The sequence below is a fragment of the Oncorhynchus tshawytscha genome, linkage group LG27 (genome assembly GCF_018296145.1).
Source record: "Oncorhynchus tshawytscha isolate Ot180627B linkage group LG27, Otsh_v2.0, whole genome shotgun sequence".
Taxonomy (NCBI): domain Eukaryota; kingdom Metazoa; phylum Chordata; class Actinopteri; order Salmoniformes; family Salmonidae; genus Oncorhynchus; species Oncorhynchus tshawytscha.
In genome coordinates, this window is record NC_056455.1 from 10,658,678 (window position 1) to 10,671,317 (window position 12,640).

Genomic DNA, 12,640 nt, shown 5'->3' on the forward strand with positions numbered 1-12,640 from the left:
GACTCCTTCTCCTCTCTCCCCTCCCCCACCACTAGCAGTCTCTCTCTCTCTCAAAGGTGTTTGTTTATTCCTCCCTCCAGGCTGTAGGACTGAAGCCCACTCCCACTGTCAAAGAACCCACCGACAGAGAAGATTAAAGGACCCAGTAAAACAACTGGTGTAACTCAGCTGACCAAACCATCTGTGCCTTTAAGAACACATTGGCAACAGCACAGAACACACACTGCCGTTAACAAAACATTTTTTTTTTTACAGATTATATTGCATTTCTGCTTAGGTGTCTTGTCGTTTCTGCATTCCTGTTTAGGCCTCAATAAGTATTTTGAGCACAAATTACAGACGTGTTAACGTTGGGCCAGTAACCCGGAAAGTCGCTGGTTTGAATACCTGAGCCGACGAGGTGAAACATCTGTCAATGTGCCCTTGAACAAGGCATTCAAGGGCACCGTAATACTATGGCTGACCTTGTAAAATAACATATTTCACTGCACCTAAAAAATATCTAAATGTTTGGCCAATCGCAATTACATTCATTTTACATTACTAGCTGGGTCATTCTTAAAATGTTGTGACAAATGTGTCCCATGTCTGCCACAAAGAAAACCTGATTGAATATCACATTTTTGAAGGGTAATTTAAATATAAAAAGCTGATTGAATAATAATTTTAATTGGACTGTTTATTGCCTAAATTGTGTGCGTGTGTGTGTGTGTGCGTGTGTGTGTATGAGCGTGTGTGTGTACTAGCTAGCCTTGTGAAGTATTGAAAGACATTGCAGTGTAATAGCCTCCCCTTGTGGTTCATGTAAAACATTTTATTTTCCTTGTTCTTTTTTTTTTACTCAAACCAAATGTCACTTCCAAAGTGACAGTTCATTTAAATAGGCCTATCCTAAAATACATTATATTTGACATGCATTGTTAGGGGCCCTACTAGCTACTCCCGTTCAAGTGAAATTGTGTTACTTCTGTCTTAAACAAAACATTACCTATTTCCAATTTAAATAGTTTGAGTGTAGAACATACAAAAAATACATGCACACGGCATAAGCCATGAAAAAAATGATTCTAAATTTAAAACATTCAGTGGAATTTAACTGCATAGGGCCACCACGAGTTCGCTGTGTAACACGTACGTCTACATGAGATATGGAACACTCTTTCATGCGCTAACCAGCGCAGGCGCGGTGGCCAAGTGGTAAGGCGTCGGTCTCGTAAACCGAAGATCGCGGGTTCGAACCCCGTCCGTGCCTTTTAGGAGATTATCAATAGCATTTCTGCTAAATCAAAGATCTATGTAACATTACCATACTCGAAGTAGAATTTATAATGGGAAGCGTGATTAGCCACAATAGTCTATTTTTTCGCTGATTTTTACTTCGACTGCATACATGACTTTTGAAACATTGTGTGGGACTACTTTACCATCAATAGGGGGTAGCAAACACTAATGTTTTTAATGCGTCCATACAATCTTTCCTTTACAATGTGTACATAACATTGTAGCTAGAGTGAAACGTGACATATAGGCAGCAATTGCCTAAATTTGTGCTAAATTGCGTGCTAAATTAGTGCTAAATTGCGCAATATATTCATATTTTAAAAGAGACATGGGGACTTTTGTAAGAATTTTACATTAAAACAACGAAATGTTTTGTTTTTGTCACATTCCATTTCATCTGCATTTTCAAACCCTTTCATCATTAGCCTTATTGTGAAAATCTTTTGGCGCGCGCGGAGCCCTGTTCTGGGCACCATAAACGCACAAAACAGTGTGAAGCTCCATAGATTTCGAGGAATACATTTCCCTGTTTCAATATTTGTATAATACTTTCAGGAAAATAAAACTCATAATTCCATTTACAGTGGGCCTAGCATATGCCAAACTTTCCTCCGATAGCTGCAGAAAACAACGAAGGACAACGCCATCTCTGACTCTGATACGACCCCCCCCCCCCAGAATGTTTTTCTGAATTCCAACAGCCTATAATTAACAACAAAAACAAATATATTTGGATAAATGCCATATTGCTGTTGTCTGTTTTTAAGATTGCATCACCCCCTGCACGGCCTCTCTTACCTCGTGGCGTGACCACGAAGCAATGTTTGAGGCACTGGTAATCGAGATTTTATTTTAATGCATTGAGTCAAGTCCGCCAGACACCGCTGAGCTCACCACTAGGAGCACGGATACTTAAAGAAACAACAACAGATAAAATCAGACAGTCGTTCCTTCCTATCCTGCTGACTGGTCTGATATTATCATGGTAAGTTTAAAGCGAGGTTATATCCATGACTCACGGAAGATGTTTGGCTTGAGAGGTCGGAGGGGCTGACAAGTCGTCTGTCTACCCGGGCTGGGAGGGCCAGCAGGTGCGAGGGTAATTCTTATTGCTGTCACTCCGATGATCTAATAATTATAGGACTTTGTTATGGATCATCAATAGCACAATGAACGCTAAACTTGTCTGTGAATGTTTAGATAATGCTACTGTTTTGATATTAGGTTTGCATGATTAGTTTGTCGTATTAAATGTGCTGTTCTTTTCAAGGGGTGGTCTCTCAGAGTAGCAGACAGATTGTGTCTGAGAGTACCTGAACTCTCTATGGAGCACCAGACACTGTCTGGGACTCAACTAACGCCCAGTGAATTCACTAAATGCACACAAGAGCTGTATATTAAAACACGTTGTTTTACATTCTATACAGAGGGGTATATTGCAGCAATACGATATTAATGTGCACGTTATAATCCAGTTGTTGTACAGGAAATGTCAGCGTGATGCTAATCAAGTGTGTAGTTTATGAAAGGATATGTTCAAGGATTGCACAGTGATTTAAATCATGAGGATTGCATAATCAGTAATCACATAATGTGTATAAAATACGCAGGCTACTGTAAAGCCGTTGTTCTCATGAAATCAGCCTTATTGTAGGATGTAGCTAGATTAACTAATTATTATAGCAGGCTGACACTGACACATTCTCAATAACAGTGAGTGGTTTTATAGCCAGACAAAACCCCAACCTAGACCATAACCCAATGTCAGTTATGCAATAGCCTACACACAAATTGCACTCTTTGAAAATGAGTTGAGGACAAAAGCTGATGATGATGTAATATTGTATCTATAAGTAATTGTCATGTGTATGAGAATGGCCTTCGTGTGGTCTCAGTCACGGGATCTTGTGGGCGAGATGAGTTTGATCAGAATCCAACTGGCCCGCAAAGTCCCGCTTCTGGGACTCACCCTCTCATCTTAAAACCAATTAGCCCAAGTTTATGTTTGTTGGTATGATACTGTGATTATGTTGGGGCAGAATAAATAGTCAAAATAGTGGCAGGCGGTGGTGCCCAGTGAAGTTCAAATGTAACACCGCAGGGAGAATGAGGGGCTTTTGGGGGCACTTGTGTTTCAGTTTCACCATCATAATGCCCCTAAAAATCCTTATTGCTCTTGCACTGATCTCCTATCATTGTGCTTATGGGGGTGTAGAAAATACATATCAGATTAAACAAAAATTAATATCCGATTAAACTAAAATATATATCAGATTTAACTAACCCAACTATTTCCCCGCTATACATTTCACAGTACCCTTGGATTCATGTCCTAACTAGCTTTATTGTATTGGATTCCATTACATAGGCTGATGATGATGGTGATGATGTTGATGATGATGATCATGTAATCATCATTTTTTATGTTTAGTTTTAGGTCACCATATTTTTGATGATGATGATGTTGAATTGATGTTTTTGAAAATGTACTTACCTTCTATGTAAGGCCTTGCTTTGTACTATTGCTAGTGCTCATGTTGAACATTAATATTGATGGCTGCCAACCCATGACTAATGACTTGCATTGTATGTACTACCTTTACATTTAGTATCTTTGTGATTCAAATGTGTTTTTTTATGTTTCTACATTGTATGTGCTCCTTGCTGCAAAACCAATTGCCCTCTGTAACAAGTTATTGTTGAAACATGAACTAACAGACCACAGAGTTGCAAAGAAAAAGCCATATCTCAGACTGGCCAATAGAAATAAAATATTAAGATGGGTAAAAGAACACAGACACTGAACAGAGGAACTCTGCCTAGAAGGCCAGCATCCCGGAGTCACGTCTTCACTGCTGACGTTGAGACTGGTGTTTTGCGGGTACTATGTAATGAAGCTGCAAGTTGAGGACTTGTGAGGAGTCTGTTTCTTAAACTAGACTCTCTAATGTACTTGTCCTCTTGCTCAGTTGTGCACCGGGGCCTCCTACGCCTCTTTCTATTCTGGTTAGTGCCAGTTTGCGCTGTTCTGTGAAGGAAGTAGTACATAGCGTTGTACAAGATCTTCAGTTTCTTGGCAATTTCTCGCATGGAATAGCCTTAATTTCTCAGAACAAGAATAGACTGACGAGTTTCAGAAGAAAGGTCTTTGTTTCCATTTTCAGCCTGTAATCGAACCCACAAATGCTGATGCTCCAGATGCTCAACTAGTCTTAAGAAAGACAGTTGTATTGCTTCTTTAATCAGAATAACAGTTTTCAGCTGTGCTAACATAATTGCAAAAGGTTTTCTAATGATCAATTAGCCTTTTAAAATGATCAACTTATATTAGCTAACACAACGTGCCATTGGAACACAGGAGTGATGGTTGCTGATAATGGGTCTCTGTACGCCTATGTTGATATTCCAGAAAGAATCTGCCGTTTCCAGCTACAATAGTAATTTACAACATTAACAATGTCTACACTGTATTTCTGATCAATTTGATGTTATTTTAATGGACAAAAAAATGTGATTTTCTTTCAAAAACAAGGACATTTCCAAGTGACCCCAAATTTTTGAATGGGAGTGTACATCTCTGTCAAATTGTTAATTTCATGCCTAAGGATAAAGAAAAGGTTATACCTGTATTTTGTTTATTTGTCATAGATGCAATTAGGTCCACAGTGTAACGTTTATAAATAGTATTACATGTACTGTAGGCCGAAGAAAAATTCTAATTTTGTAGATTGTTATCTCACTTCTAATGATGAATAGATAATGATTGCATTGCATAAATCATAATTCAGTATGGTTATTGGCTTTATATCAATTGTGAGAGGTTTGCATCAATTACAACATGTAAGGAGGCGTTCAAATTCCTCAAAATATTAACGCAGGGGAGTTTTGACTTCTTAGCATTTCCCTTTAAAGAAAGGAGCCGTGTCTTCTTTCAAAGCCCAGATTGTTCCATCCTAGTCCTGAGGCAAAGGCCAGAACACACTCTTTCAGTGCTCAGAGCATGTGACACAAACACAAGCCACTGCTCAATATTTGTTTGTGTTAACATTGCCAATGTATCTCCTTGGCTTGAACAAGCCCTTTGGTAGGGAGTTCACATAATGTCATGCCTACAATTTGTGCTTCTCACAGATGGCCTTGAGTGCACAATTAAGTTGTTTTGCACCTAGGTCCGCTCACAGACCCTGTGTTTCACTTTCCTGTTAAATTCCAGATGACTGGGATCACTGAATTACTATACACTGTAAAAAAAAATATATATTGTGTTAACTCTACTTTTTTTTAAATGAGCTTTTTGCATCATCTTTTTGAGTATTTCCAACATGAGGTATTACTATGTATAATATACAATTCCAAAACAGTTCGATCTACTTCATCTTTTTGATCAGTTACTTTCAGTGATCATGTCAAATATTTTTTAATGTCTTTTATTATTTGCCATTTTAACCCATTGCTGAACACAGTGCACATTCCACTAGCAGTCAGTGGAGGTAGAACTGTGGCCATTGTAAGATGCTGCATGTGTCTCTAGCATTAAGGGTTGTGTAACCTTGTTGATGGTGGGAATGAGTGGTCTCATCGTTGAACGTCAATTTGCCTGGTGGTTTTCATATCAGTTCATCATGATCCATTATACCTCATAGCACAACAAGCTGCTTAATACTGATGCAGAAACATGCATATGAAGTTGTGTAAAAGTATCATAAAGTCAAACAATTTAGAATTACCCACAATCCTCTAAAAACGAGGCCACATGGCAAGTTGTTGTGAAATTCTTTAATTATTAAGCTGAGAGTAAATATTGTGAATATGTAGTAAATTATACACTGAATTTTAAATTGAATTGACATGTTCAAATGTCATGCTCTTTGAACACATACAAATTAATTAAGGTATTACAAGTTTTGAAGTAAAACCTGAATTTGTAAGTGAAAATCATATATTTTGGGGGATAATATTTACTAAGCCCCTGAATAATTTTGTGCAGTGTAGTGCAGTCACAGCAGCTGTGGATTCATGATCAACTTATTGAAATAACAAACCGATGGTTTAGTTCGATTACCAAAATGTTTTGTAAATTAGATGAGGGAGAATAGATGAATTGCTAGGTAAAGCCCTGCTTTATCTCAGCTCACTGGTCACCATAGCAACACCCACCCGTAGCACACACTCCAGTGGGTCTATTTCACTCGTCATCCCCAAAGCCAACACCTACTTTGGCCGCCTTTCCTTCCAGTTCTCTGCTGCCAATGACTGGAAAAAATTGCAAAAATCACTGAAGCTGGAGTCTTATAACTCCCTCTCTAAGCATCAGCTGTCAGAGCAGCTTATTGATCACTGTGCCTGTACACAGGCAATCTGTAAATAGCACACCCAACTACCTCATCCCCATATTGTTATTTATCCTCTTGCTCTTTTGCACCCCAGTATCTCTACTTGCACATCATCATCTGCCCATCTATCACTCCAGTGTTAATGCTAAATTGTAATTGTTTCACCTCTATGGCCTATTTATTGCCTTACCTCCCTACTCTTCCACATTTGCACACACTGTACATAGATTTTTCTATTGTGTTAATGACTGTACGTTTGTTTTTGTGTAACTCTGTGTTGTTGTTTTTGTCACACTGCTTTGCTTTATCTTGGCCAGGTCACAGTTGTAAATGAGAACTTGTTCTCAACTGGACTACCTGGTTAAATAAAGGAGAAATAGAAACAATTCAAAAAGATCAATGGAATTTTGATTAAAATGAACACTTTCAGTAGGCCATGAAATATGCTGCACAGCAAGCGGGCTAAGACATAAAACAGGTGGTCAGTGGTCATTCACACCCATCATGCTCTCTGTATGTCCACAAGCCTGTAGCTACTGCTATCAGGAGAGCACTTCCTTCTATGTGGGATATACTGTGAGTGAGCAGAATAGATATTTAGATATCTAAAACTAAGCCCATCTAAATAAACTCTCAAAATATCAGTAAATAAACACATCTATATCATTGTAAACATATCCCAGCCATGGACATATGGAATCAAAACTAATAATTTGCATCGTGAGATGTGACCGTGAAGTCGTAAACACCTTCCCTTGCTGTGAAGGCGCTGTGTGTGAAGAATATGGTCAGGCTGTGTTGAATCACAGCATTTGCTGGCTTTCCAGACAGGTTTGTCTTTGCTTATCGTGCGGGAGGCAGTTACAGCTGGGGAAGTCATTATTGACACCCTATACCTTCAACGGAACGTTCCAGTCTAAATGACATGGCAGAAAGGATCTGTGCCTTTATTGATTTTAAATAAAACATCACAGCGAATGCCTATGGTAATAATATTGAAATATGAATATTGCAACATGAGAATTTAAAATATTAAACTGTGAATGACAGGATGAGAAAACAACAGATAAACTATTAAATAGACTGATTAATAATGATAGTAGAAACTCTAATTGTTGGTATACAGTAATTTCTGCATCAGGTGCTTTGTGCCTCAAGAAGTAGATGATGAAGTAAATGACTGTCATAGTTGAGATATCTTTAAAAGGGACTGCAAGATATTAATCTGAGACATTTGATGTTCAATATAATGAGATAATAGCATAAGCTTGTTTGACTTTTTTCCAATGGATGTAATACTTTGAGTAATCTCCATTAAATTATACCTCAAATCCAAACGATGTAGAATGTTTTCTGATGCATTGCTGTGCATAAATCAAAACTATGTTGATTATAGTCTGTGATAAACTAATAAACTGTAAAAATGAATCCCCAAAAGCCTCTTGCTATGACAAACTGATGTCAGAGGAGAGGAATGCACTGGAGAACCTAATTTTCTTCTGAATTAGCAATGTACATTCACAATGACCTACAAGATGGTTTGGATTGTCACAACCACCGTTAAGATTCCAGATGTGACCAATATATCCTGGTCCTTGCCAGTCCTTAGACTGTTGTGTTTCTAATTGTACAACCTTCCTCTCTAGAGGCTTCTTCTACATCAACATATAGTACTCTGCACTGAGTATACAAAACATTAAGAACACCGGCTCTTTCCATGACATAGACTGACCAGGTGAATCCAAGTGAAAGCTATGATCTCTTATTGATGTCACTTGTTAAATCCACGTCAATCAGTGTAGATGAAGGGAAGAAGACAGGTTAAAGACAGATTTTTAAGCCTTGAGACAATTGAGACCTGGTTGTGTACAGTCGTGGCCAAACGTTTTGAGAACGACACAAATATACATTTTCACAAAGTCTGTTGCCTCAGTTTGTATGATGGCAATTTGCATATACTCCAGAATGTTATGAAGAGTGATCAGATTAATTGTAATTAATTGCAAAGTCCCTCTTTGCCATGCAAATGAACTGAATCCCCCCCCAAAAATTCCACTGCATTTCAGCCCTGCCACAAAAGGACCAGCTGACATCATGTCAGTGATTCTCTCATTAGCACAGGTGTGGGTGTTGACGAGGACAAGGCTGGAGATCACTCTGTCATGCTGATTGAGTTCAAATAACAGACTGGAAGCTTCAAAAGGAGGGTGGTGCTTGGAATAATTGTTCTTCCTCTGTCAACCATGGTTACCTGCAAGGAAACAATTGCTGTCATCCTTGCTTTGCACAAAAAGGGCTTCACAGGCAAGGATATTGCTGCTAGTAAGATTGCACCTGAATCAATCATTTATCGTATTATCAAGAACTTCAAGGAGAGCGGTTCAATTGTTGTGAAGAAGGCTTCAGGGCACCCAAGAAAGTCCAGCAAGCGCCAGGACCGTCTCCTAAAGTTCATTCATCTGCGGGATCGGGGCACCACCAGTACAGAGCCTGCTTAGGAATGGCAGCCGGCAGGTGTGAGTGCATCTGCACGCACAGTGAGGCGAAGACTTTTGGAGGGTGGCCTGGTGTCAAGAAGGGCAGCAAAGAAGCCACTTCTCTCCAGGAAAAACATCAGGGACAGATTGATATTCTGCAAAGGTACAGGGATCGGACTGCTGAGGACTGGGGTAAAGTCATTTTCTCTGATGAATCCCCTTTCCGAATGTTTGGGGCATCCGGAAAAAAGCTTGTCCGGAGAAGACAAGGTGAGCGCTACCATCAGTCCTGTGTCATGCCAACAGTAAAGCATCCTGAGACCATTCATGTGTGGGGTTGCTTCTCAGCCAAGGGAGTTGCTCACTCACAATTTTGCCTAAGAAAACAGCCATGAATAAAGAATGTTACCAACACATCCTCCAAGAGCAACTTCTCCCAACCATCCTGGAACAGTTTGGTGATGAACAATGCCTTTTCCAGCATGCTGGAGCACCTTGCCATAAGGTAGAAGTGATAACTAAGTGGCTCGGGGAACAAACATCGATATTTTGGGTCCATGGCCAGGAAACTCCCCAGACCTTAATCCCATTGAGAACTTGTGGTCAATCCTCAAGAGGCGGGTGGACAAACAAAAAACCTCAAATTCTGACAAACTGCAAGCATTGATTATGCAAGAATGGGCTGCCATCAGTCAGAATGTGGCCCAGAAGTTAATTGACAGCATGCCAGGGCGGATTGCAGAGGTCTTGAAAAGAAGGGTCAACACTGCAAATATTGACTCTTTGCTTCAACTTCATGTAATTGTCAATGAAGGCCTTTGACACTTATGAAATGCTTGTAATTATACTTCAGTATTCCATAGTAACATCTGACAAAAATACCTAAAGACACTGAGGCAGCAGACTTTGTGAAAATTAATATTTGTGTCATTCTCAAAACTTTTGGCCACGACTGTATGTGTGCCATTTAAAGGGCGTTCTTAATGTTTTGTACACTCAGTGTATGTTTGTCTTCAAGAACCTTCCCTCTATTCATCATAGGATGAATGGATTTGTATGTGTGAGTGAATAGAAGATGGTGGCATGTATTCTTTCACTACACTCATGCACATGAGTCCTCCTAGTGTTATTTAGTGGTCTTCAGACAAGGCAGAGCAGAGAGAGAAGGGCACACAGCCCCAGTTTACTGTTTAATCATCTCTGCTCGCAGTTCTCCACACTGACAGCCTGCCAGATACAACAATCTGAGGGTGTGAGAGTTAGCAGGCCAAGAGCACGCACACACACGCACACACACAAACACAGACACACACAGCTTTTAAACAAAATACCAGGTGGCATAGCAAGATGAAATGTGCCTTTTCTTGTCAATGCACATAATACATTGGACAGGACCACAAGATGGGATGACACATTTAGTTTCAGTCCTTCAAGCATACATCAGATGCTGATCTTACTTGTAAGTAATACAACAAGTATTGTAGTTACTGTAATTACAGTAATCCTGAACCTTAATACAGCGTAAGAACAATGTCATAACAACACTTGTTACAATGTAAGTGTTACACATTCTGATGATAAAAAAGTTTGGAATTGTTCCAATCGGGAATGCTTTATAACAATGTTAGTCAGGAAAAATATATATTTCCTTGTCCAAAACATCAAGACACGTGTGAAGCAATAGGCACGGTATGAAACCCTTCCAGCCAAGACTCGCACCCACATCTAATCCTATTGTAGATATGGCCCTATTGAGTGCTCTATTGTTGCTGATGTCGGATTCCGTTGTCATTCACGATGAGCACTGTTGAAGTCCCATTTTGAAGCAGGACTACTTAGACAGAGAGGGACACACAGAGACCTTGCAGGGGAACTCTGCTGGGTAAAGTATATTGAAAAATCTCACATGACAAGCCACCCTCACACAGCGAGGGGGATACATTTACCCTTTCTGCCTCAGCAGTTATATTTAGAACTTCAGTAGAACCGGCGAACAGAGGACATCATGATGCATTTGAAGCTAAATCGGAAGGAATTTAGATGATTCTCTTGATTATTATGCTCGAATCAGACACCAAACATGATTAACACAGTAAGACTAATGATTGTAGGCTGTGCTCTCTTGGTATGACAATGTAATAATGACAATAGAAATTTGTCCAGCAAAATATTACCAAGTTGTCGCTCTCACTTAAACAAAATTCATATATGGCCATCCAATACTTCAAGATGGAGCTGGCCCTTAACTCGGTAAGTAGCTGTCTCCTGGGCACATGTGCATCCAACACTGTCATCAAAAGCTGATTTCTCACATAAATGCACACATTGATTCAGGTAACAGACCATGTCACTAGGCCTAGAACCCCTAGACAAAGCAAGTGAAACAATATTAATAGGCTAGTTATTGGGTTCGTAACAATATATATTTGTGTAACTACTGTGTCGAGGTCCCATTTGAATCACGAGAAATTATTATATGCCCAGTGTTGGAAAAAGTACTAAATTCTCATACTTGAGTAAAAGTAAAGATACCTTCATATAAAATGACTCAAGTAAATGTGAAAGTCACCCAGTAAAATACTACTTGAGTAAAAGTCTAAAAGTATTGGGTTTTCAAATACACAAGTATCAAAAGTAAAAGTAAAAGTATGAATAATAGAAAATTACTTAGATTAAGCAAACCAGACAGCACAATTTTCATGTTTTTTAAAATGTACGTATAGCCAGGGTCACACTCCAACACTCAGACATCATTTACATTTGTGTTTAGTGAGTCCGCCAGATCAGAGGCAGTAGGGATGACCAGGGATGTTTTCTTGATAAGTGTGTGAATTGGACCATTTTCTGTCCTGCTAAGCATTCAAAATGTAATGAGTACTGCTGGGTGTCAGGGAAAATGTATGGAGTAAGAAGTACATAATTTTCTTTTGGAATGTAGTGAAGTAAAAGTTGTCAAAAATATAAATAGTAAAGTGAATACAGATACCCCAAAAACGACTTTACTTAAGTACTTTACACCACTGAATATGCCTTTAGGGGGTGCGGATCATATGACTCATCGCACGTCTCGTTTTCTGAGACGTCTTTGTGAAGGCAACATGTGTTTAGCATTGAGCATATTTGGACAACATGCATTGTAGTAATCACATCTATAAACCATACTTGAACGTTGTCCTGTGACCTATGTGAACACTCAGAAGGGTCATCAAAAGTGGACCAATTGCTAGACATATGGGGATGTGCATTGCTTTATTTCACTGTCTTGCTGCCAAGCACGGTTTTTCACCACACTCAAGTGCATGGACAGACCACACAATTACACAGTTATTGAAAATCTAGGTGCATGTACAATTCCCAAACAAAACTGTGTGTGTGTGTGGGAGGGGGGGGTTAAAAGTTCCAATTCACAGCATATCACATTTTCCTTACTGAGCAATAAGTAGGATTTACATGAACTGAATCTATGATTCTTGTTAAATCCAGAATCCTTGACAGGCATCCCTGGAGACCAGCTCTGTGCAGTAGAGCTCAGCTTCCTCATGTGACTGC

General features: G+C 39.4%; 1 non-coding gene across 1 annotated transcript; it reads left to right on the forward strand.

The window, feature by feature from the left end:
- Nucleotides 1–1,180: 1,180 nt before the first annotated feature.
- Nucleotides 1,181–1,252, forward strand: trnat-cgu. Its single transcript has one exon. It is a non-coding gene; the product is annotated as a tRNA-Thr (tRNA).
- Nucleotides 1,253–12,640: the final 11,388 nt, after the last annotated feature.